The following is a 27,770-nucleotide window of genomic DNA, read 5'->3' on the forward strand; positions in this document are numbered from 1 at the left end:
GAAATGCAGTATACCAGAAATGGGTTGGCTTTTACCACAGGAATTTATTAAATTACAAGTTCTGAGACTGTGAAAATATCCAGATCAAGGCATCAACAGGTGATGCTTTCTTCCCAAAAGATGGCTATGAGCTCCTCTGTCATATGGCTAGGCATATGACGATATCTGCTGGTCTCTTTCTTCTCTCCCAGGTTATGTTGTTGCCAACTTCTGGCTTCAGTGCTTCCTCTGTTTTTGGTAGTTTCTCTTTGTTTTCCACATGTTCTCTCTCAGCTTCTCTCTCTGTGTTTCTATGGCTTTTTCTGTATCAACTTCTCAGTGTGCATCTCTGAATTTCATCTTTTATAAAAGACTCCATAAGAGGATTTAGACCCACCCAAAGCATGCCTCAACTGAAAAACCTAATCAAAAAGTTCCACTTACAATAGGTCTACATCCATAGGAATGGATTAGCTTTAAGTACATGATCTTTTCTGGGGTCCATAAAACCTCCAAACCATCACAGATTGTTTGTCTCTTTGTTGTTGAGTTATAGAACTTGACAGGGATGTTTTAGGACTCATCTGTTTTATTTCTTATCCCACACTTGAGTTTTCCACCTTTTCAGAGGCATTTTTATATCAGCAGTGTTTAGTGATTGCCTTCTTTTGCTGCCTGCTAAGATGATTATTATTTGTCTTATTTTCTGCCTGCTAAGACAAATGCCATACAATGGGTTGGTGTAAATAGGAATTTATTGGCTCACAGTTTCGGAGGCTAGAAGGTTTGCTTTCTCTTAGAGTTGGGATCTTCTAGCTGGCTTGCAATCCTTGGGGTGCCTTGTCTTTCCCATCACATGGAGATGTCCTCCTCCCCCTTCTTTTCTGGTTTCCATTAACCTCAGCTTCTACTCCTTCATGTGGCTCTTTCTTCATAAAGCCCTTAGTAACAGGATTAAGGCCCAAACTCATTCAGTTAGGCCACAAATAACACTTTTAGGAGGTTAAATGTATAATAGGTTCATATTCATCAGAAAGAATTAAGCTTAAGAACTTGTGTCTTTTTTCTTGGATACATAATTGAACTTACCACAGTGATTGACTGACTGTCAGAGGTGGCAAAAAGTATGTACTTCCAGTTTTATGACTTGCAGAGCTACATGGATAGAGATGCCACTTCCTCAAAGAGAAGAAAGAGCAGATTAAGGATTAGACATTGAGGCTGAGATACTTGAAGAAGAGGCACGTCTGTGACCTTGCAGCTCTACTTGCTATCTTTTCATTCCATTACAGTGCATATTTATCAATCATTCTGATTTCATTACACATTTATCAATACATCCTCCATAAATGTCAGGTCTGTAGGAGCCAAAAGAAAAAAAGTGAATTTTGCCTCTGTAGGCTTAAGGCCCACGTGAAAGACAAGCCTCCTCCTGAAATGACAAGGGCATGGGATCCAGAAGAAAAGAGTGGTCAGAGAAGACTTGGAGGGAGGACAGACATCTCTGGCCATCCTACAGGGCTTTGGGGACTTTAGCAGTGCAGCCCCAGCACACAGGAAGGGATGTATGTTGTCATTGCAGGTGGCTATGCGGAGGCTGAGAATAAATGGTGCTCCCAAGTCTTCAGCCAGTCTCAAGCTTCCACATGGTAGATAGCATAATGTGGGTCAGTAAACCCAGGGTCACTTTTCTCCCTTAGTGCTTGTGCATGCAAAAGTTCCTGGCTTCTCCAAATATGAGTTGGACCCAAAGAGGATGACTGTCTTCTTGTTGCGGTCTGCTTAGCCTGGTACTATAACCCTTCCTCCCCAATACTTCTGCTTTCATTCCTGGAACACAAAGCATATGCACGCGAATTAATATACATATTCACACACATGGTGGCTTGCAGCCACATCCGTACAGGAACATACAGAGGCAGTGCAGATGAGGAGAATCGATACTGCCCTGACAATGAGATGACCTGCATTGGAGTCTGGGCTCCTTCACTAGGCCACTGGTTTCTGGACCTCAGTTTAGTTACCTGTAAAATGAGATGTTGACCTTCTCCAAGGTCTTTGCCCATGTGGAGAGTAAGGTTCTATGGTTTTAAATATATTCACATATTCATAGGAACTCTGAAAATCTCTTCCTAAACCCGAAAGCCAGAGGATTATCCCAGCCATGCTGTAATTCCCCCAGCCTCCAAGTGATTTACACCTCCCCTTCCCCCCTCCCTACATACATCTTTCAGCCCGGAGCCCTATACTCTGATTTTCCAGCCTATAGGCTGAACTTTGCTTTTTTAACTCAACTATATCAAACTAAGAAGAGTGAAATGCTCACCAGTATGGACCCTCAAGCTTGGTTGGAAGGGCGGCTGGCTTTTCCTCTATATCCCCCTTCCTGGGTCTGTATACCCCATCCACTTCTCCAGAGGTCCAGCATAGACAGAAACCAGTCTTCAAGGTTGATAGGTCCAGGATTTGCCTGTGGAATTAAAATTTGCTAGAATTGACCTTCAAAGGCTTATCAGGGGTACATGCAGGTTTCCTGGCTAGAGAGGAACATTCTATGTACCTACAGGCTGCCTTGAGCTCAGCTAGCCCACTCCCAGTCAGCTGCCAAGAGACAATGGAGCTTTTGGGGCTTAAACTCTCCTTTAAGTTGAGCGTGTGTTTTGGGAGGTCTGCAGAAAGGAGATGCTTATCCACAGAGAGGTATACTGTTCATGAAAATGGGGGAACTTTGTACTAAATCCTGGCTTGCTAAACACTGTGTGATCTTCTGTGACCTCCCTCAGCCTTAGTTTCCACATCTGTAAAACAGGAACCAGAGTGACAATCCTTAAGAGGCTGTGAAGGTGCATTGAGATAATGTCTATAAAGGTCTCAGCACAGTGCCTGACATACTGGAAGTGTTAAAAAAAAATAGTAGCTTAGTTGTTGTTGTTGTTATTATTATTATTATTATTATTATTATTATTATTGACTGGCCTGTTTTTCAAAACAGAACACAAAGTTGGATCCTGGGAACTCCAGAATGGGGTGCTTGATTTCAATACTCAGCAAATTTTGAAAGGAATAATGAGTACAAATATAAGTATCTTGAAAATAACAATTTACTTCTGTTTCTGGCAATATACAGACTACTTGAATAAAGAAATCCCTCCTGGTAGGAAATGCCTAAAAATACTGAATAAAATATAAAAACTTGTATGTTAAAATAAGAAAAAAATGGAATGGAAACTCTAGAGCCGAGTACTACAATAATGGAAATTTAAAAACCCTTGTAAAGGCTTAACAGCGATTTGAAGTAGAAGAAATGGTGAACTTGAAAAAAGATTGATAGAAATTATCCAATCTGAAGTACATAGAGAAAAAAAGACCAAATAAAAATGAACACAGTTTTAGAGACCTGTGGTACAACAATAAGAATATCAACATATATGTACTCAAAGTCTCAGAAGGAGATTTGTGAGAGAAGGGGGTAAGAAAAAGTTTTTAAAGAAATAATGGCTGAAAACATCCCAAATTTGATGAAACACCTTAATGTACAGAACCACGAAACTCAGTGAATCCAAAGTAGGGTAAATATACTGGGATCTACAACAAAGCACGTCATAGTTAAACTGATGGAGGCAGAAAATCTTGAAAGCAGGAAGAGAAAATGATTCATCACGTATAAGGAAACAATACAAATAATGGCTGACTTCTCAGAAACAATGGAGGTCAGAGGGCAGTGAGAGAACATGTTACAAGTGCTAACGGGAAAAACACATCAATCAACAATTCTACTACCAAAATAATTATTCTTTAAAAATGAAGTGAAAATAAAGACATTCTTAGATAAACATCAAGAGAATTTGTTACAATGAGCCCCACACAATTAGAAATCATAAAGTAGGTCCTTCCAGGAGAAAGAAAATGACAACAGAAGGTAACAAATCCAAAAGAAGAAATGAATAGGATTGGAAATAATCAGTATTTAGGCAAATATAAAAGACTAGTTATATTTTTCTCTTTTCTTATCTTCTTTTTCAAAATATTAAACAAATAATTATAATATATTGTTAGATTTATAAAATATGTAATTATATAATAATAACAGAAAAAGAGAAAATGGAGAAATATTGGAGCAAAGTTGCTTTATTTTAGGAGAGTTAAAACAATATAAAAGTAGACACTGATGTATTAGGATTTCAATCTTCAAGAACTACTAAGAAAATAACTTAAAGAAATAATTAGAACACAAATCAACAGAGAAATTAAAATAGAACACTAAAAATAGTTAACCCACACAAAACCAGTAAAGGAGAAAAGAGGGACAAAAATGACATGAGATGTAGAGGAAAAATAGCAAAATGGGTTGACATAAATTGAATCATATTGATAATTATATTAAGTATGATGTTAAAAGTGAGTTTCTTATAGATGCCCTTTATCATGTTGAGAAAATTCCCTCTTCCTCCTAGTTTGCTGAGTGCTTTTATCATGGAAGGGTGTTGGAATTTGACAAATGCTTTCTCTGCACTGATTGAGTGAACTAATAAATGAATTCAACAAAGTTGTAGGGTATAAAATAAACACACAAAAATCATGTGCCAATTTGAAACTGTTGTGTATCCCAGAAAAGCCGTGTTCTTTAATCTTGCTTCAATTTTGCTTGGTGGGATCTTTTTGATTAAGCTGTTTCCATGGAGATGTGACTCACACAATTGTGAGTAGGACCTTTAAATTAGGTGGTTTCCATGGAGATGTATCTCCACCCCTTCAAGATGGGGTTGCTTACTGGAGTCCTTTAAGAGGAAACCATTTTGGAAAAAAGCTTCAGAGCTGACACAGAAACCTCTGTACATGCAGAAAGGAAATGTCCCTGGGGAAATGATTTTGAAATCACAAGCGAAAAGACCAGCAGAGGCAAGCCACTTGTCTTCCCAGATCAAGTTATCCCAGATAACTTGAGTTAAGTAATCTTTTTCTGGATGCCCTAGTTTGGACATTTTTATGGTCTTAGAACTGTAAACTTGTAACTTAATAAATTCCCTTTATAAAAGCCAGCCCACTTCTGGTATATTGCTTTTCTGGCAGCATTAACAAACCCCAACAGATTTTGGTACCAGAGAAGTGGGGTACTGTGGTTTGCAAATACCCAAACATGTTGGAATGGTTTTTTAATGGGTAATGGGAAGATTCTTGAAAGTTGTGAGGAGCTTGATAGAGAAGGCCTAAGATACTTTAAAGAGACTGTTGGTAGAAATGTGGACTCTAAAAATACCTCTGATGAGGTTTTAGACAGAAATGATGAATGTATTGTAAACTGGAAGAAAGGTGATTCTTGTTTTAAAGTGGCAGAGAATCTGGCCAAATTATGTCCTTATTTTGCATGGCAAGTAGAATTTTAAAGTGGTAAGCTGTGGTACTTACCTGAAGAGATTTCCAAACTAAATGTGGAAAATGCAACCTGGCTGCTCCCTGCAGCTAATAGTAAAATGTGACAGGAAAGAGATAAGTTTAGAACTGAATTCTTGGGTACAAAGAAACCAGAAATTGATGGTCTGGAAAACTCGGGGTTTCCAGGAAAGGAGACCCCAGAGAATAGAGCTCCACATGAGGATTTAACCGAACATGGAACCAGTCAGCAATTACAGAACAAGCCTGAACTGGAAATGGAGTTATCCAGAAAGGATTTATGGATGATCATATTATCTGATGGGTATGATCCCAGTATACTGCGTAGAAAAGCAACATAGAAAATGAGCAAGAGTATTGTGGGATCTCTGTAAATGGCATCGCTGCCAGTCTGGACTAAAAGGAACAGAAAAGGAACAAACTGAATGAAAAATAACTTCTAGGGTAAAATGATGGAAACTAAGATCTGAAGCCAAGAAAACTTGGGCCAGGAGAATGAGCCCACCCATGTACTTGGAGAGGGTGAGTTTGCCCTGAGAGCAGCGGGCAGGCCTTCCACCTCAATGTTCAGGAAGAGTTTTGGTACCCCAGGCTTTGGAGAGGGTGGAGCACATTCTTTAGGGATTGGGGAGAGCTTTGCTGCCACTGGATTTTTCTGAGAGGGTTCAGCATGTGGTCTGCAGATGAAAGAAAGCCCGGGTGCTGCCCCAATGCTTGGAGAGGGTGGAGCCAAGAAAAAGGTGGTCTTCCCAATGTCTCCAAGGTTGCAATCCTCACCCCAGTGTTTGGAGAGAGGAGGACCACTGTGTAGGCCCTTGGAAAGCATGGGACTACCACATTCTCAAGCCCTGAGGATAAATGAATTCAGGCTTTGATATATAATGGAATTTGCTCTGCAGGTTTTCAAAACTGCTTGGGTCCAGTGACCCCGGTATTCATTACAATTTCTCCTTATGGAAATGGGAACATTTATCCTATGACTGTTCCTCCAAAACACTAAAGACCAAAGAAACATCAATAAAATGATGCAGCAGTCATATTCATCCATCAAATTATAGTGTCCATACACCATGTATGGACTGTATGTGTGTGAAGATTAGTCAGTAAAAATATTGAAGAAAGAAAATGCATCATGGTACTGGCATAAGGACAGATGTATAAACCAATGGATTAGAATTGAAAGTCCAAAGATAAATCCACACATGTATGGCTGACTGATTTTCAACAAGGGTATCAAGTCTATTCAATGGGAAAAGAATAGTTTCTTCAAAAAATGGTACTGGGACATCTGGAAATACACATGCAAAATAATGAATTTGGACTCCTATCTCTCACCATATACAATGATTAATTCAAAATGGATCAATAACTTAAATATAAGAGCTAACACTATAAAACTCTTAGAAGAAAACAAAGGAAAATATCTTCAGAACCTTGTGGTAGACAATGTATTTTAAAAATTTATACAAAAAAGTACAAGCAGAAAAGAAAAATAAATAAAATTGACTTCATCAATATTAAAATCTTTCGTGCATCAAAGGGCATTATCAAGAAAGTGAAGACAAAAAACATCAACAACAAAAAGAAAGTGAAGACAACCTACAGAATAGTGTAAAATACTTGGAAATTATATATCTGATAAGTTTACTATCTAGAATATATAAATAACTCCTACAACTCAACAACAAGAAGATAAACAATTCAATTTTAAAATAGGCAAAAGATTTGAAGACATTTCTCCAAAGAAGATATTCATGGCCAATAAGTATATGAAAAGATGCTCAACATCATTACCCATTAAATAAATGCAAATTAAAATTACAATGAGATACCAATTCACACCCATTAGGATGATGTTTTTGGTTTGCTAAAGCTGCCAGAATACAATATACCAGAAATGGAATGGCTTCTATAAAGGGTATTTATTAAGTTACAAGTTTAAAGTTCTGAGGGCATGAAAATATCTAAATTGAAGCACCAATAAGAAGTTACCTACATTCAAGAAAGGTTGATGCCGTCCAGAACACCTCTGTCATCTGGGAAGGCAAGCGGCTGTCATCTGCTTTTCCCTTGCTCCTGGACTCTGTTGCTTTTGGCCTGTTTCCTATGGAGGTTGCTCATTTGACTTCTCTGGGGCTGGGTTTTACCTCTTGGCTTCCCTGGGCTCTCTCCAGATACTGGGTTGCTGAGCATCTCATGGAAAGGCACATGGCAACATCTACTGGGTTTTGCATTTCCAAATGTCTCTGTTAGCTCTGAAGCAACTGTTCTCTAAGCATCTACATCCGAGGTTTCTCAAAAAAATTTCCCCTTTTAAATGACTCTAGTAAACTAATCAAGACCCACCTTGAATGGGTGGAGTCACATCTCCACCTAATCAAAAGGCCACACCCACAACTAGGTATGTAACATCTCTATGGAAACAATCCAATCAAAGTTTCCCATCCTAAATAATAGTTTAGGCCCCACAAGATTGGATCAGGAATAAAACATTCTCTGGGAGTACATAATAGTTTTAAACCGGCACAGATGGCTGTTATTTAAACTGAAAATAACAAGTGTTAGTGAGGATATAGATAAATAGGAACCCTGATACATGTTACTGGGATTGTAAAATGATGCAGCACTGTGGAAAACAGCTTGGTGGTTCCTCAGAAAGTTAAACACAGAGTTACCACATGACCTGGCAACTCTTAGGTATATACCCAACAGAATTGAAAGCAGGTACTCAAACATATTTATATACCCATGTTCCTTGCCATGTTATTCTCAGTAGACAAAAGGTGGAAAGAACACAAGTATCCATCAACAGATGACTAGATAAACAAAATGTGTTGTATCCATACAATGAACTATTATTCAGCCATAAAAATAAGTGAAGTGCTGGTACATGCTATAGCTTGTTTGGACCTTGAAGATAACATGCTGAGTGAAATAAGCCAGACACAAATGGAAAAATATTGTATGATTTCTCTAACATGAAATACTTAAAAAAAACAAATTCATAGAGACAGAAGGCAGAATAGTGGTTATCAGAGGTGAAGGAGGGAGTTTATTGCTATATGGGGAGTTATTGCTCTATGAGTATGAGTATTGGTTTGAGATGATGAAAATCATCTAGGATTAGATGGTGGTGAAAGTTGTATAGTACTGTCAATGTGCTTAATGACAACAAACTGTCAACTTAAAATGATTAAAATGATTTTTATGTTAAGTAATTTTACTGCAATTAAATATAAGTAAATTATTTTTAAAATTTCCTATAAAGCTCCAATAATCGAAACAATGTGGCATTAGTGCACACATACACATACACATACAGATTATGTTCAGAAATAAACTCTTACATTATAGTGAATTTATTGGCATCAAAGCTGTCAAGGCAACTCAATTTGGGAGAAGTCTTTTCAACAAAAACTACTGGAATAATTGCTCATTGACATAAAAAAAAAAAAGAAAAAACTCCCACAAACTTAGATTAATGTTTCACACCAAAAACAAAACCCGAAATGAGTAATAGATCTAAATTTAATACCTACAACAGTAAAGCATATAGAATAACTTAGGGAGAAAATCATTGCAACCAATATTTCTTAGACATGACAGTGTAAACATGTTTCTTAAAAAAGAAAACTCATCAACTGGACTTGTTTAAATTGAAAATATTTTGCTCCTCAGAAGATACCATTAAGAAAATGAAAATACAAGTCATAGACTGGGGTAAAATATTTGCAAATCATGCATCTGTAAGGAACTTGCATCTAGAGGATATAAAGAACTTACAACTCAACAATAGAAAGACAAATGATCCAATTTAAAAGTGGATAAAAGGTTGAATAGATATTTCACCAAAGAATAATGCTTTAAAAGTTAAACATATACTTATCACACCACCTAGCAATTCCACTCCTACATGTCTACTCAAGAGAAATTAAAACATACATTCACACAAAGATGTGTATGTGAATATTCATAGTGTCATTATTAATAATAGCCTAAACCCAGTTAAAATCCAAATGTCTATCATCTTGTGAATGGACAAATGCAATGAAGTATATTCTTATAATGGAAAACAAGTAAGCAATAAAAGAGAAACAAACTATTAGTAAAACTATAATATCCATGAATCTCAAAAGTATTATGCTATGAGATTTTGTTGGTTTGTCCAGTTTAGTGTGATGCCCCAATAAATCCCAGAGTGATTTGAACAGTGAATGAAGAAGTATTTGCAAAGTTCCCTTGGGGGATTGGGGAGAAAGGGGGGAAATTCAAGTTCCCCATTAGGAGAATTCCTGATATTCTTGCAAGCAGCGGGGCCAACCAAATCAAAAGGCTGAGTCAGTAATCTTGGGGGTTGCTCTTATGAAACTTATCCCTGCAAAGGACAGACAAAGCCTACTTAAAATTAGGCCTAAGAGTCACCCCCACAGAACCTCTTTTGTTGCTCAGATGTGACCTCTATCTTTCTCAGCTGACATGGCAAGTGAACTCACTGCCTTCCCTGCTTTATGTGGGGCATGACTCCCAGGGTGTAAATCTCCCTGGCAACATGGGACAGAAATTCTGAGATGAGCTGGGACTTAGCATCAAGGATTGAGAAAAGCTTCTTGATCAAAAGAGGGAAAGAGAGAAATGAAACAAAATAAAGTGTCAGTGGCTGAGAGATTTCAAAATAGAGTTGAGAGGTTATCCTGGAGGTTATTCTTACACATTATATAGATAACCCCTTTTTAGTTTATAGTGTATTAGAGTGGCTAGAGGGAAGTACCTGAAACTGTAGAGCTGTGTGCCAGTAGCCATGTTTCCTGAAGATAACTGTATAATGATAAAGCTTTAACAATGTGACTATGTGATTGAGAAAACCTTGTGTCTGGTGCTTCTTTTATCTAGGGTATTGTTTTAGTTTGCTAGTTGCCAGAATGCAACATACTAGAAACAGAAAGGCTTTTAAAAAGGGCAAGTTAATAAGTTGCAAGTTTACAGTTCTAAGGCCAAGAAAATGTCTCAATTAAAACAAGTCTATAGAAATGTCCAATCTAAGGCATCCAGGGAAAGATACCATGATTCAAGAAGGCTAAGGAAGTTCAGGGTTTCTCTCTCAAGTGAGAAGGCACATGGCCAACATGGTCACGGTTTCTCTCTCGTCTGGAAAGGCATGTGACGAACATGGCATCATCTATTAGCTTTCTCTCCTGGCTTCCTTTCATGAAGCTCCCCAGGAGGTGTTTTCCTTCTTCATTTCCAAAGGTCGCTGGCTGGTGGACTCTGCTTCTCATGGCTATGTCATTCTCTGCTCTCTCAGAATCTCATAGTTTTCTCTCTTGTCGTTCTCTAGCTTTTTTCCAAAGAGCTTCTTCTTTTAAAGGATTCCAGTAAAACCAGTCAAGACCCAGCTGGAATGGGTGGAGACAAGTCTCCACCTAATCAGATTTGACAGCCACACTGACTGAGTCACATCTCCATGGAGATAAGCTAATTAGAGTTTCCAACATACAGTACTGAATAGGGATTAGAAGAAATGGCTGCCTTTACAAAATGTGAATAAGATGAAAACATGGGTTTTCTAGGTTACATGCATTCTTTCAAACTGGCATAGGCATGGACAGATAAGTAAAAATATGGATTAAAATGAACAAATAATGGGGGAACAAAGGTTAAAATAAATTGAGTAGATTGAAATACAAGTGGTCAACAAAAAGGAGGGGTAAGGGGCATGGCATGTGTGAGTTTTTTCTTTTTTCTTTTTTGTTTCTTTTGCTAGAGAGATGCAAATGTTCAAAAAAAATTATCATGGTGATGAATACATAACTTATGATATTGTGAGCCATTGATTGTAACCATGTCAAGAATGTTTATATGTCAAGAATGTTTGTGTTTGTTAGTTGTTTACAATAAAAATATTTTTAAAAAAGCATTACGCTAGATTAAAGAAAACAGAATCAAAATACTGAATTTTGTATAATTCCATTTATATAAAATTCTAGAAAATGTAACTGTAAATATATAAAGCAGATCAGGAGTTACAGCCTTGAGTGGGAGCAAGGATCAACTTCATATGGGCACAAGAGGGACTTTTAGGTTTTCTAAAACTATGTCGTGGTACTACTTATACAACTTACAATTAAACTGGGTGAACTAATGGGATGTAAATTATACCTGCTTTTAAAAATCCTCACTCATAAGGGAAAAGCAAACAAACAAACAAACAACAACAACAAAAACACTGTTTCAGTTTGCGAAAGCTGCCAGAACATAATACATAAGAAATGGATTGGCTTTTACAAAGGGAATTTATTAAGTTATGAGTTACAATTCTAAGCCTGTGAAAATGTCCAAATTAAGGCACCAACAAGAGGATACCTTCTCTGATGAAAAGAGACTGGCATCCAGGACACCTGTGTCAGCTGGGAAGGCACATGGCTGCGTCTCATGCCCTTGCTCCTGGTTTTTTGTTTCTAATTTCTGATTCCAGTGGCTCTCTCTCAGGCATCTGTGGGCCCTCACTTAGCTTCTCTGGGACAAACTGGATTTCATTGGCTTTTTCTGTAAGTCCTTGCTTAGCACATGGGGTATTTCTGTCTGGCTCCTCCTGGCCACGAGTGAGCTCTCTTCAAGGACTCCAGTAAATGGATTAAGACTCACCTTGAATGGGTGGTGTCACAGCTCCATGGAAACAATCCAATCAAAAGGTCCCACACTAAATAACTGGTCTGCCCCCACAAGATTGGATTAAAAGAACATGGCTTATGCAGGAGACCCAGGTTTGATTCCCAGATAATGCAGCCCCCCCCGCAAAAGATCGTGGTTTCTCTGGGGTACATAACCATTTCAAACCAGCATACACCCATCTTAAAAAATGGGGAAAAGATTTTAAAAGAAACTTCACCAGAGAAGATAAGCAGATGGCAAAGTAGCATATCAAAAGATGTTTGCTTTCGTAAGTCATTAGTGAAATGCAAATTAAAACCACAAGATAATATTACACACTTATGGGAGTGGCTAAAAGAAAAATGGGGAAAATGAACAGCATCTGGAATTCTCATATGTTACTGGGTGGAATTGTACAATGGTACAGTCACTTTGGAAGACCATTTGGCAGTTTATTATAAAGTTAACAAACACCATATGACCAAGCAATCTGACAACTCCTAGATATTTATCAAGAGAAATGAAAACATATACCCATGCAAAAACCTGTACATTATTTTTATATCAGAGTTGATGAGGAAGAATTGAGAATTTGGGGGGAGGCCATGGTGGCTAAAATTTGCAAGACCAAATACTAAAGAGGAGAGAGTTAGACGGTGAAGAGAGAGCTGCAAACAGAAAGAGAGCTGTAGGGAACTGCAGTCTTCAGCTGTGTACTGATCAGCACACAACCGTGAGGCAGTTTCCAAGGTGGCAGAAAGAAGCACTAGAAAGGACAGGCTGAACAATCACCAGCACTCACAGAGCTAGAAATAATTCATGTTCCCAACAGCAGAGTGGGACCTTCTGACAAACCAGGTATCAGACAGAGGCCTCAGAAGGGAATTACCAAATGAGCCCTGGAGTGAAGTGTACTGGCATCCACTCTAAAATTACCATGCATATGAAAAAGTAGGAAAATATGACCCATAATGAAGGAAAGATAAATTGAGACAGAATAATCTATGTGTTCAAAGTTTAGAGAAAAGCCAGAGCACAAAGAGACATGGAATCTATTTTTTTAATCCAAATTGAACTACTAGATAAGAAAAACTAAATATGTGAGATTAAAAATACACTGGATGGGATTAAGAGCAGACTAAACACTGAAAAAAAAGATTAGTGAATTTGAAAAGAAAGTATGCAAAAATAAAATCCAGAGAGAAAAAAAGACTAGAAAGAAAAAAAGCAGAGCATCAGAGAGCTATAGGACAACATCAGGAATAGGCAGAGTAGATTTAGCGTAACTCTTAAGGGCCCTAAGATTTTCAGAATTGAAAATGAGCAAAGGCTTAAATTTAAAGTCACCAGCTACAGTAGCTCCTGTGCTGGGTTGAAAACATTTATGTACCCTAGAAAAAGCCATGGTTTAATCCTAATCCCATTTTGTAAAGGCAGCCATTTCTTCCAATCCCTATTTAGTACTGTATGTTGGAAACTTTAATTAGATCATCTCCCTGGAGATGTGACTCAATCAAGAGGGGTTGTTAAACTGGATTAGGTGGAGACACCATTCCAGGTGGGTCTTGATTACTTTACTGGAATCCTATAAAAGAGGAAAATTTTTGGAGAAAGTGGGAGAATCTGAGAGAGCAGAGAATGCCACGGCACCACGAAGCAGAGTCCACCAGCCAGCGGCTTTTGGAGATGAAGAAGGAAAATGTCTTCTGGGGAGCTGGATGATGCTGTGTTTGCCATGTGCCTTTCCAGATGAGAGAGAAACCCTGACTGTGCTTGCAGTATGCCTTCCCAGATGAGAGAGAAACTCTGACCATGTTTGCCATGTGGCTTTCCACTTGGGAGAGAAACCCTGAACTTCATTGACCTTCTTGAACCAAGATATCTTTTCCTGGATGGCTTGTGTTGTACATTTCTATAGACTTGTTTTAATTGGGATGTTTTCTCGGCCTTCGAGCTGTAAACTAGCAATTTATTAAATTCCCCTTTTTAAAAAGCCATTCTGTTTCTGGTATATTGCATTCTGGCAACTAGCAAACTAGAACAGCCCCTAATGAAGACAGTCACCTTCTGATCTTTGAAGCCAGGCATTGACTTCTCCTCTCTAGCTCTGAAAAACCTATCATCTACATTGAAAATCTGCTCAGTGTAGCCATCTGCATCAATGATCTTAGCTAAATCCTCTGGATAATTTGCTGCAGCTTCTACATTAGCACTTGTTATCTCACCTTGCATTTTTATGTTATGGAGATGGATTTTTTCCTTAAGTCTCATAAGCCAACCTCTGTTAGTTTCAAACTTTTCTTCTGCAACTTCCTCATCTCTCTCAGTTTTCATAGAATTGAAAAGAGTTACAGCCTGCTTTGGATTAGGCCTTGGCTTAAGGGAAAATTGTGGCTGGCTTGATTTTCTGTCCAGACCACTAAAACCTTCTCCATATCAGCAGTAAGGCTGTTTCTCTTTCTTATTATTTTTGTGTTCACTGGGAGAAGCACTTTTAATTTCCTTCAAGAACTTTTCCTTTGCATTCACAACTTGGCTACCTGTTTGGTGCAAGAAGCCTAGCTTTCAGCCTTTCTTGGCTTTCTACATGCCTTCCTTGCTGAGCTTCATCATATCTAGATTTTTATTTAAAGTGAGCTATGTGTGACTTCCTTTCACTTGGAGGCCAATGTAGGGTTACTAATTGGCCTAATTTCAATACGATTGCATTTCAGGGACTAGGGAGGCCCAAAGAGTGGGAGACAGATGGGGAATGGATGGTCAGTGGAGCACTCAGAACCCAAAGAATGTTTTTCAATTAAGTTTGTAGTCTTCTATGGGCACAGTTCATGGCACCCCAAAACAATGACAATAGTAACATCAAAGATAATAGACCACACACAGGATGCTATGGAAGACAGTTTAACAGTTCCTTAGGAAACTAAATATCAAGTTGCCCTATGACCTGGCAATACCCCTACTCAGTATATACACAGAAGAGCTGAAAGCTGTGACACAAATAGACATTTTCACATTTTCACTGATGCTCATAGCAGCATTATTCACAATCGCCAAAAGATGGAAACAGCACAAGTGCCCATCAATAGACGAGTGGATTAACAAGATTGGTATATACATACAACGGAATATTATGCAGCAGGAAGACAAAATGACATCCTGAAGCACAGGACAAGATGGATGAGCACTGAGGACAGAATGCTGGGTGAAATAAGCCAGACACAAAAGGATAGATACTGTATGATTCCACTTTTATAATAGTAACAGTAAACTCAGAGGCTTATAATACAGAATATAGGGGACCTAGAGATACACAAAAGCTAGAGAGGGGTGAATGGTTAGATAATGAGGTTGAACTTAACTGTAAGGGAATAGATAGAAGTGAAGGCAGCTCACTATAAATAATATTACCATATTGAAGGTGAACATGATTGAAAGGGGTTGTATAGACCCATGTGTCCCACTGATTAACACTACAAATATAAATAAGTTCTTGCATGAACTACTGCAGAGGTATAGAGAGTGTATATGTTTTGTTTTGTTTTTTTTTTTTTTAACATGGGCAGGCACCGGGAATCAAACCGGGGTTCTCAGGCATGGCAGGCAAGCACTCTAACCTGCTGAGCCACCGTGGTCACCCAAGAGTGTATGTGTTTGAGGTATAGGGAGAAAACTGCTATTGCATGCTTTCGGCTATTATTTAACAGGAAAACATCAACAGTACCCTAACAACACCAGGGGTAAATAATTGGTGGAGGGCCAAGAGTTAAGGGGAGGTTTAGATTTTCTTTTTCATGAGGGTGTATTTGTTCGTTATCTATCTCTCAGGAAGAATGAAATTATCTAAAATTGAGAGTGTTGATGGACTGTTGACTTTGGACATTATACGTGATGCCCAATGAATGCAGGTGGCTAAAGGATGCACTGACCAAGAAGTAAATTGGCGAATAATGGTGTATACATATGATCGAATATTGTGCTGCTACAAAAAGGAGCAAAGTGGTGAGGCATGCAACATTGTGAATGAACTTGCAGGACATTTGGTGAGGGAAAATAAGCTAGAAACAAAAGAGCAAATATTGTATGGTCTCATTTAGAAAATACTTATGAGAAAAAAGCTCTTATAGCAGTCACGTTTAGTCTGGAGTGGTAATTGTTATTTCTGGATTTTGAAAGCTGTTTTATATATGTGTAACCTGGTATTTAGAGATAAGAATGAAGCCAAGTAGGTTGGGATTAAGTTAATTCGTAATACAGGGATAAGGAAGACATTGCCTATATTTTATAACTTCATCTAGTCTTTGAGACCAAAGGAAGAAAAGTTTATTTTGTCCAGGACCTAAATTTTCTGTAGCATATAATCTCACTCAACCTGTCTGGACAGATCATTTAAATAATCCAAACACAGGGAGCCCAGTATAAGAATGATGACTTTTTTTTTTTATTAATTAAAGGAAAAAAAAAGAAATTAACCCAACATTTAGAAATCATTCCATTCTACATATGCAATCGGTAATTCTTAACATCATCACATAGATGCATGATCATCATTTCTTAGTACATTTGCATCGATTTAGAAGAACTAGCAAAACAACAGAAAAAGATATAGAATGTTAATATAGAGAAAAAAATGAAAATAATAATAATAGTAAAAAAAAAAAGACAAACAAACAAACAGACAGACAAAAAAAAACCTATAGCTTAGATGCAGCTTCATTCAGTGTTTTAACATGATTACTTTACAATTAGGTATTATTGTGCTGTCCATTTTTGAGTTTTTGTATCTAGTCCTGTTGCACAGTCTGTATCCCTTCAGCTCCAATTACCTATTATCTTACCCTGTTTCTAACTCCTGCTGGACTCTGTTACCAATGACATATTCCAAGTTTATTCTCGAATGTCGGTTCACATCAGTGGGACCATACAGTATTTGTCCTTTAGTTTTTGGCTAGACTCACTCAGCATAATGTTCTCTAGGTCCATTCATGTTATTACATGCTTCATAAGTTTATCCTGTCTTAAAGCTGCATAATATTCCATCGTATGTATATACCACAGTTTGTTTAGCCACTCTTCTGTTGATGGACATTTTGGCTGTTTCCATCTCTTTGCAATTGTAAATAACGCTGCTATAAACATTGGTGTGCAAATGTCCGTTTGTGTCTTTGCCCTTAAGTCCTTTGAGTAGATACCGTATGGCAATTCTATATTCAGCTTTTTGAGGAACCGCCAAACTGCCTTCCACAGTGGTTGCACCATTTGACGTTCCCACCAACAGTGGATAAGTGTGCCTCTTTCTCCGCATCCTCTCCAGCACTTGTCATTTTCTGTTTTGTTGATAATGGCCATTCTGGTGGGTGTGAGATGATATCTCATTGTGGTTTTGATTTGCATTTCTCTAATGGCCAGGGACATTGAGCATCTCTTCATGTGCCTTTTGGCCATTTGTATTTCCTCTTCTGAGAGGTGTCTGTTCAAGTCTTTTTCCCATTTTGTAATTGGGTTGGCTGTCTTTTTGTTGTTGAGTTGGACAATCTCTTTATAAATTCTGGATACTAGACCTTTATCTGATATGTCATTTCCAAATATTGTCTCCCATTGTGTAGGCTGTTTTTCTACTTTCTTGATGAAGTTCTTTGATGCACAAAGGTGTTTAATTTTGAGGAGCTCCCATTTATTTATTTCTTTCTTCAGTGCTCTTGCTTTAGGTTTAAGGTCCATAAAACCGCCTCCAATTGTAAGATTCATAAGATATCTCCCTACATTTTCCTCTAACTGTTTTATGGTCTTAGACCTAATGTTTAGATCTTTGATCCATTTTGAGTTAACTTTTGTATAGGGTGTGAGATACGGGTCTTCTTTCATTCTTTTGCATATGGATATCCAGTTCTCTAGGCACCATTTATTGAAGAGACTGCTCTGTCCCAGGTGAGTTGGCTTGACTGCCTTATCAAAGATCAAATGTCTATAGATGAGAGGGTCTAAATCTGAGCACTCTATTCGATTCCATTGGTCGATATATCTATGTTTATGCCAATACCATGCTGTTTTGACCACTGTGGCTTCATAATATGCCTTAAAGTCAGGCAGCGCGAGACCTCCAGTTTCTTTTTTTTTCCTCAAGATGTTTTTAGCAATTCGGGGCACACTGCCCTTCCAGATAAATTTGCTTATTGGTTTTTCTATTTCTGAAAAATAAGTTGTTGGGATTTTTTTTTTTTTTTTTTTTTTTTTTTTTTTAAAGGAAAGACAGAGAGAAGGAAGGAAGGATAGAAGGAAGGAAGGAAGGAAGAAAGGGAAACATTTCCAAACATTTTCTTGCTTTATTGTATTTTGTTTTTCCGTTTTTGTTACATGGGCTGGGGCCGGGAATCGAACCGAGGTCCTCCGGCATAGCAGGCAAGCACTTTGCCCGCTGAGCCACCGCGGCCCACCCCAGTTGTTGGGATTTTGATTGGTATTGCTAAGAATGATGACTTTTAATTCTGTTTAGCCTGGATATATCCTAGAGTATATTCAACAGAGAATCAAAAAGTATTGGTAAATTCCCTTGAGGGATGGGAGAAAAAATACAGAATTATTAAACTTTACCACCAGGGAAACGCTGATACTGTGTCAAACATTCAAGACACCCAGATCAATAGGCCAAGCCCTTGATCTTGAGGCTTGCTCTTGTGAAGCTTATGTAGGTAGCAGAGAAGCTTAGCCCACCTATAGGTATGCCTAAGAGTTACTTCTGGAGGACCTCTTTAGTTGTTCAGATGTGGACTCTCTCTCTAAGCCCAACTCTGCAAGTGAAATCATTGCCCTTCCCACTATGAGGGACATGACATCCAGGGGTGAAAGCTTCCATGGCAGGAATGAGCCTGACCTTGGCACTGTGGAATCAACAATGCCGTAAGGGGGAAAAGAAGTAAAAAATAAGGTATCGGTGGGAGAGAGAGTTCAAATAGAATTGAGAGGCTACTCTGGAGGTCATCTTACGCAAGTTTCAGTTAAATATTGCTACCTACCATAACTTGCCAAACCCCAACCAAAACCATTTCTGCCAATCCTAAAGAAGACAGAGGATATTATATAAGATTCTACAAAGATTCCGTGCACTAGGGTAACTTTCCAGAAAACTACAGATGGTCCCTGGACCAGATAAGTCCTGAAATGCAGAGGGGTCAGCCTCTCCAGAACACCAACTAGTTCCAACCCCGTTTCCTCTATTATCATCAACAGCCCCTTCTAACATGAAAAAGTTACAAGAGGCATAGCTGAAATATCCCTAAAGAGTGGGAGAAAGATAAAAAATGATGGTAGAGTAATACAGAGAAGGTAGGGTTTAACAAATGAGTATGATTGCAGAATCATTATATTGGTATTTATATTAGTCTCCAGTATCTTAGAGCAGCTAGAAATAAAAATCTAAAATTGTGGAATTGTAACCCACACCAAACTTTGAAATCTGTTCTACAACTAATTGTTCTGATGTGTTTTGAAATTTATTGCTTTTTTGTATATATATGTTATCTTTCACAAAAAAGAAAAAAGTGTCGATTGTGGTGATGAATGCACAGCTATGTGATGATGTTGTGAACCACTAATTGTACACTTTGGATGATTACATGGTATGTGAATATATAATATATATCAATTAAAAAACTAATAAATAAAAGAGGTTAATAGACAATAGATCATCATAACAGCTATAATTATATTGGAAAAGTTTGAAATTTGCAAGAATTACAAAAATATGACACAGAGACATGAAGTGAGAACGTGCTATTGGAAAAATTGTGCTTCCTCCATTCAGGGTTGCCACAAACCTTCAATTTGTGAAAAACAATATCTGCAAAGCACAATAAAACAAGGTATGCCTGTATGTTGAGTGAAAGAAGCCAGGCACAAAGTTCATAATGCGTAATGACTTTTTTATGACATGCAAGAAGAGGCAAAACTAACCAATGGTAATAGAAGTCAGAATAGTAGCTAGCTCCTGAGTGAATATTGACTGAACAGGAGCAGAAGGGAATTTTCTGGTGGGATGTAATGATCTTTGTCTTAAGCTGAGTATTGGTTACACATACACAAAAATAAAATTCATCAAGCTGTACACTCAATATTTGTGTATTTTCTGTGTGTAAATTATACCTCAATAAAGTGCTATTTGTCATTCACCCAAAAAATGCCTGTAAGGCCAATCTACCAGAAAATTATTAAAATTTAAAAGACAGTTTAACAAAGTTACTGGACAAAAATTCAATATCCAATAAATAAAAATCAAATGAATTCATAAACACCAGAAATAAAGTTAGAAAATGCAACCTTAATAAGGACAGAAGAGTAAAAAATGTGGATGAGAAATAGACAAATAATAGGGGAAACAAAGACTAAAATAATTTGAATAGATTGAAATACTAGTGGTCAATGAGAGGGAGGAGTAAGCGGTATGGCATATATGAGTTTTTTCTTTTTCCTTTCTGTGTTGGTTTAAAAGGATGCATGCCCCCTAGAAAAACCATGTTTTAAATCAAAATCCCATTTCATAAAGGTAAAATAATCCTTATTCAATACTGTATGTTTGAAACTGTAATCAGATCATTTCCTGGGATGGTGTGATTTAGTCAAGAGTGGTTGTTAAACCAGATTAGGGGATGACATGTCTCCACCCATTTGGGTGGGTCTTGATTGGTTTAGTGGAGTCCTATAAAGAGGAAACATTTTGGAGAATGAGCGATTCAGAAAGAGCAGCACCACAAAGCAGAGAGTCCATGAGCCAGCAACTTTTGAAGATGAAGAAGGAAAATGCCTCCCAGGTAGCTTCATGAAACCAGAAGCCGGGAGAGAAAGCTAGCAGATGATGCCGTGTTCGCCATGTGCCCTTCCAGCTGAGAGAGGAACCCTGACTGTGCTCACATGTGCCTTTCCAAATGAGAAAGAAACCATGAACTTCATTGGCCTTCTTGAACCAAGGTATCTTTTCCTGGATGCCTTTGATTGGACATTTCTATAGACTTGTTTTAATTGGCACATTTTCTCGGCCTTAGAACTGTAAAGTAGCAACTCATTAAATTCCCCCTTTTAAAAGCCATTCCATTTCTGGTATATTGCATTCCAGCAGCTAGCAAAGTAGAACACTTTCTTTTGCTGGAGAGATGCAAATGTTAAAAAAAAGGTGATCATGGTGTTGAATACACAACTATGTTGTTGATATTCTGAGCCATTGATTGTAACCATGTAAGAATGGTGTATGTCAAGAATGTTTGTATGTTTGTTCGTTTTTTATAATAAAAATATTTTTTAAAAAAGAAAATGCTGCTTAAAATTTACAGCAGTAATGAAAAATATTAAGTAGTTGGGAATAAATTCAACAAAAGATGTGCAAAACCTTTATGTAGAAAATTATAGTTCCTTACTTAAAGGCAATAAGAAGACCCAAGTATGTGGAGAACATTATGTTCATGGATAAAAAGGCTCAATAAAATAGTTAATTCTCCCCAATTGATCTATAGCTTTATTACTATTTCAGTAAACCCCAATAGAATTTTTCACACATATAACCATAAAAAAAAGCACCCAGATACTCTAAATCAACTAGAGAAACAAACAATCCAATAGAAAAATTTCCACAAACATAAACTGCATGGACAGGTATTTTATAGAAGAGGAAATACAAATGGTCTGTTAAGTATATGAAAACATACTCAAACTTATTAGTAAAAAGAGAAATGCAAATAAAATCACACTACCATTTAATAACATGTAGATTAGAAAAATACTTAAAGACTGAGAAAACAAAGTGCTGGTGAAGAACAGCGATCAAACACTGCTCTGGGATTAGATATTAGTACAGTAACTTTGGAGAACAATTTTGCACTATTTTGTAAAGGTGAAAGTTCACATAACCTGTGACCCAGCAACTCCACTCCTGGATACACGAACAGAATACTCACAGCATTACTGTTTATAACAACAAAGAATGGAAACTATGGAAACATCAACTATAGTACAATGAATATATAATGATTTAATCACACAATGGAATACTCTGTTGTGATAAAATAGAATGAACTACAGCTCCATGCATCAAGTACATGTGACAGATTATATTTTCCAGAGATGGCTGTCACAATATATCCCTTCCCACATGCTCATCTGTCCTTCCATGACTCCAATCATATGAGTATTAGATCTTTTGTTATAGTCCCACAGGTCCTCAGGCTGTGTTTATTTTTCAGTCTATTTTCTCTGTGTTGTTCAGATTGGGTAATTTCTTTTGTTCTATTTCTAGTTCACAGATTCTTTCCTTGCTCACTCCATTCTGCTGGTTAGCCCCATCTACTCAACTCAATAAAAAACTGAATTTTAAATTTTCAGTTATCATACTTTCAGTTCTAAAATTCCCATTTTTAAAATATATATGTCTGGCCAGGCCACAGAGGCTCAGCAGGCAGAGTTCTTGCCTGCCATGCTGGAGACCTGGGTTTGATTACCAGTGCCTGCTCACGCAAAAAAAAAAAAAAAAAAAGAAAGAAAGAAAAAAAAATTATATATGTCTATTTCTTTGCTGGAGCTTTTTATCTTCTCATTTACGTCAAGCATCATCACAATTGTTCAATGAAGCATTTTATGATGGTTGCTTTAAAATCTTCATCAAATAATTCCTTGGTGTTGGCAACTATCTATTCATTGCCGTTTTTCTTTCTGTTTGAGATCCTCCTGGTTCTTGGTATTTTAAGTGATTTTCTGATGAAACCTGGACATTTGGGGTATGTGATGGTTGGGTTCAGGTGTCAACTTGGCCAGGTGATGGCGCCCAGTTGTCTCATCAGGCAAGCACTGGCCTAATCGTCAATGCAAGGATATTTCATTAAGATTTCAAGGATATTTAATAAACCAGAAGGCTGGTTTATTAAATCATTAGTCAGTTGATTGCCTCTGTGACTGATTACATTTATGATCAACTAAGGGTGTGTCTTCTGCAATGAGAGGATCCAATTAGTAGGATTTGATCCAATCTGTTGAAGACTTTTAAGAGAGAAGACAGAATTTTCACTTCTTCAGTCAACTAGCCTCTCCTGTGGAGTTCATCGAGACCCTTCATTGGAGTCTCAGCTTTGTGGCCTGCCCTACAGATTTTGGACTCTTGCATCCCCCTGGGTGTGTGAGACACTATTATAAATCTCATATTTACAGTTATCTCCTGTTGGTTCTGTTTCTCTAGAGAACTCTTACTAGACAGGATATTATATTAAGAGACTCTGAATCTTATTGAAACCTTGTTTCAGTTGCCTTCCTCTGACACTGTCCTGGCAGAGGAAGGGATGCACTACTTTGCTAATTCCAGGTGGGGATAGAAGTCCAGGTTCCCCACTCAACCTCATTGACTGTTGATGCAGAGATGGGGGTAGGGGTGGGCACTCATTACTGCTGGGTGGGGCTGGAGTTCTGGCTCCTTACTAGGCCTTCACTGATACTTTCCTGGCTGGAAGTGGTAGGAGCACCTTCATACTTCTATTCCCGTGGCCTCCATTTACACCACTGTATGGGAGTGGCTTCATTACTATTGGGTTACTTTCCACGGAAAAAGAAAGGTGATTCAAAGATCTGAACCAAGAACCCAGAAGGCAGAGCAAGAAGCTATGGTGAACAACTTCCAGTTAGTAAGACTGAGAATTAAACAAGGTTCAATCAACGTATGCCAGCTTGGACTTCATAATTGCTCTTGACCAGTGACTCCTGTATGTCTCCTGTTTCCTCTTTCTTTAAATGGGAGTATATATAGCAATTATGCTAAGTATGTCTCAGCATTGCATGTTGGGTTGTAGGGAGAAGAGAGCTTGTCTCTTTGGTTCACAAGTCTTCAGATTGAGAGGAATGATACTCAAGGAGCTGTGCTCAAGGACCATCACCTGAGGAACCTCATCCATACCTGTACCTGATTTATATGCTGAGACCCAAGACCTAAAGCTTATGTTGAAGAGAGACGTGACTTGGAGGTCTTGTGGGGAGAAGGGCTTTTACATGCAAGAGATAAAACTTTCTGTGGCTGGATGGGAGGCAGTGGCTGATTATATTTTCCAAAGATGGCTGTATCAATATATCACTATCCCATACGTAACACTGATACTCCTTCCTTTGAGAGGTGGGATATATATCTCCTCCCCTTGAATCTGAACTCTGTGATTGCTTGACAAATAGAACCAATGAAAGTAACATTATGCCATTTTCTGGATCCAGGCTTTAAGAAATCTGTCTCTACCATTTTCTGCTCCTTGGGACGCTCACTCTTGGAACTCAACCACTATGCTATGAGGAAGCCCAAGCAATGAAGGTCATACGTAGATGTTTTAGCCAGCTGCCCTAGTTGAGTTCCAGGTAACAGTCAGTGTCAATCACAAGGCATAAGAGCGAATATGCCTCTGTCAAGAACAGCAGAGGGCCTGGGATTTTACCCTACTTACAAGCTAACAAGCTAAACTGCTACTGTTTCATGGATCCTGGCAGAAGCCACGAGGCTGCTAGGACAAAAACAAAGGGCTTTCATGGCAAAAGATGAAGCTATAACTTCATGTTTGCATCAGGTTCTTCTCCCCCACCCCCACCCCCAAGTCCCAATAGGGCAATACAAAGGGCCATGATAAATGTCTTCACATTCAGTGGGTTGAACTACAAGAAAGGATTACCAAGCTTGGGGCATTTACTGTTTTTTATAGAAAGTGAAAGCAAGCCTTCTCTTTGTCTTGTGGTAAAAGTTACCTCATCCCTTCAGGTTACACATTACAAATACAATATTGAGAAATGGATTGGATAAAGAGCAGTCAAGGCCTTGCATTCTTGGTTTAACCAGCAAGAACATTCAGGATCCAAGGTAGACTGCTTCTCCCAATAGCCTCCAAATGATACCAGCCCCCAGGCTTTGAGTCTTTCCAGCTGAGGGCCCCAAACATTGTGAGGTAGAGACAAGCCATCCCACATGAGCCTTCTGTGAATTTCTGACCACAGGGTTTGTGAGCATATTAAATTATTGCTTTCTACCCCTGGAACAATGGGTATTTAAAGCATAGGATTGAGATGGGGAAAAAAAGCAAATCATAGAATACATAGAATGTGGTTCCATTGATATATAGTTTCAAAACAGACAAAACCAAGCTATATGTTGTTTAATTCTACTAGCCTAGATGGTAAAACTACAAAGAAAAGGCAAGAAATGATTAATCCAAAGTTCAGGATAGGAGTAACTTCTGAAATGGAGGAAGGAGATGTAATTTAGAGTTATGATTTATGAGGAGATACAGAAGATGTCAAAGGAACCGGGAATGCTTCATTTTTTAAATTGGGTGGTAGGCATACAGATGCCAATTTCATTATTTATGATATGTTCTAGAATCTGCTACCACCCGTGAACTGGCTGCCATTGTCCATACCAGGACGCACTATGTCTAGGAGAGCTGCCCTTTCTTCAGCTCTGAAGGGGAAGGAGTGGGTCCCTTGCCACCCTGGTTGTCTAGTTTGTACCTGTCCGTCCTAGTGTGTGGTGTCCAAAAGGGTGCCCAGGTGTGTCTGACCATGCTCTCTCATCCTGGGCAGGCTCTTGGCTCCTGGGGCCTCAATCTGAATCTGGGGTGCACAAACACTCCAAGGTTGACTTTGTGCTGCAGTCCATGCCTGATTTCCATCCTGGGCTCTACTGTCATGGACAGCCCTCCCTGGAAAATCTTATCCTGTTGGCTTTAGCCACAATTCTTGCCATGTGGTCTCCTAACTGATGACTTGGCCTCTTCTCTCATTCCATTGGACAGGAAGCTCTTTGCATCCCATGTAGGGCAGGACCTACAGCTCCTCAATAGGGGCACGATTTGTGGCCAGTGTACCTTAGTGCATCATCACTCCACTTCTGTGACCTCCCTCTTCTATGAAATAGAGAAAGCAGTGGAATAGGGCAGGCCACACCATGTCTGGGTCTCTGTGTCCTTAGGTTCTGACTCTTGCCTCAATTGCTAGTTCTGATTTCTATTAGTTACCTCCTTCAGATGCCATTCCATCCCTCCAGCTCATGCTGTTCCTGCCTCACTTCTGGGATTCTTCATTCTGAAACAGTAGGCAGACTTTTTTCATGGTTCACCATCTCTGGCTTCCCTTTCCACTCTGCCCTTCAAGGCCCTACCCACATGGTTTGAGACGCTTCAGCCACTCCCAGGCCCTGCTCAACTGGGTAGATGCTGACCTACTCCAGGTCATAACCTGAGCTAGTTTGGGTACAGCCACCACTTGTATTTGCCTTGCCCATAAGATTCTCTGCAGAGACATTACCTGTCATGTTGGAATATAGTATTCTCTATCAAACTTCAACAGCTGAGGCAGATATATGACATGTGATGATTAAAATGAATGATAGTAATTGGTTTCAACCTCATTCAGGATGCAGTGGAGTTGAAGTTTCTGAAGACAGACTAGGCTCAAATCCAATTTTTGCCACATACTAATCTGTGATTCTGCACAAATGACTTAATGTCTTTGAACCTGAACGCCTCATGTATAAAATAGGTTAATATCTATCTCTCAAGTGTGTTATGAGAAATGAATTAAGATGCTGATGTGAAATGCTTAGCACAATGTCTGGCACATGGAAAATGTTTAATCTACAGATGGTAGATACTATTTTCTAAGGTGCTCAATTATGTTATAGTTATTCTAAGTACAGAGACTATATTTGTATTTTTAAGTGTTTGGGTTTTTCTATGTTTTAAATTTTTAGCAAGCTATAACCTGGCCTAACTGAATGGAGTTGTGCCAAACATATTGTCTTTTAGGAATTTCCTTATGAAACATTCCTTTTTTTCTCTCATAATACATAGTACTTTTTCTAATATTAATATCTCCACATCAGCTTTCTTTTGGTTAATGTTTACATGAAATATAATTTTCTAACCTTCTACTTTCACTTTTCTTTGTCATTTAAATTGTGCGTTTTGTAAACAGCACAGTTTACACTTTGGTTTTGTTTTTGTATCTAGCCTAACAATCTTTGTCCTTTAATTGGCATATTTATACTAATTTCTGATATAGTAGATTTTTAAAAAATAGTTTTATTGAGAAATCTTCACACACATACAGTCCATCCATAGTATACAATCAATGGCTCACAATGTCATCCCATATTTATGTATTTGTCACCATGATCATTTTTAGAGCTTGTGCATCACTCCAGGAGAAGAAATAAAAAGAAAAAAGAAAAAACTCATACACCCCATACCCCTTACCCCTCCCTCTCATTTAAATGCTAGTATATTGAAATACTAATATTTCAATCTATCTGATATAGTGGATTTAAATCTACTATCTTGCTATTTGTTTTCTATTTGTCCCACTTATTCTCTGTTCCTTTATTCCTTTCTTGTTTTCCTTTGGGTTAGTCAAGTGTTTTTATTATTATTATTATTATTTTCTCTACTATTAGCTTTTAAATTGTATCTTCTTTTATTATTATGTTAGTGGTTGCCCCAGAGAATTACAATAGGCATCCCTGGTTTAGTTCAATCTAGTTTAAATTAGTATGTTTACAATTAGGACTTAAACAATGCAAGAGCCTTAGCAGTTTAACTTCATTTGATTCCCTCTCATGTTTGGTGCTACTGTTGTCATATATTTTGCTTTTATAAATGTTAGAAATCCTGTGAGATATTATTGTTGTTTTAAATAGTTAAGTATTCATTTATAATTATACATATATTTCCCTTTCCTATGCTCTTTATCTCTTCCTATAG

The 27,770-nt window shown here is 38.1% G+C and overlaps 1 long non-coding RNA gene across 1 annotated transcript in view; it reads right to left on the bottom strand.

The window, feature by feature from the left end:
* Positions 1-278: 278 nt before the first annotated feature.
* Positions 279-27,770, bottom strand: part of LOC143651574 (uncharacterized) — a 35,105-nt gene continuing 7,613 nt past the window's right edge. Inside the window, exons 2-3 of the long non-coding RNA XR_013160049.1 lie at positions 2,306-2,449; positions 279-1,809 (exon numbers count right to left, since the gene is read on the bottom strand). This is a non-coding gene — a long non-coding RNA (uncharacterized LOC143651574). The remainder of the gene's footprint in view (positions 1,810-2,305; positions 2,450-27,770) is intronic.

Source organism: Tamandua tetradactyla, chromosome 12 (genome assembly GCF_023851605.1).
Source record: "Tamandua tetradactyla isolate mTamTet1 chromosome 12, mTamTet1.pri, whole genome shotgun sequence".
Classification (NCBI taxonomy): domain Eukaryota; kingdom Metazoa; phylum Chordata; class Mammalia; order Pilosa; family Myrmecophagidae; genus Tamandua; species Tamandua tetradactyla.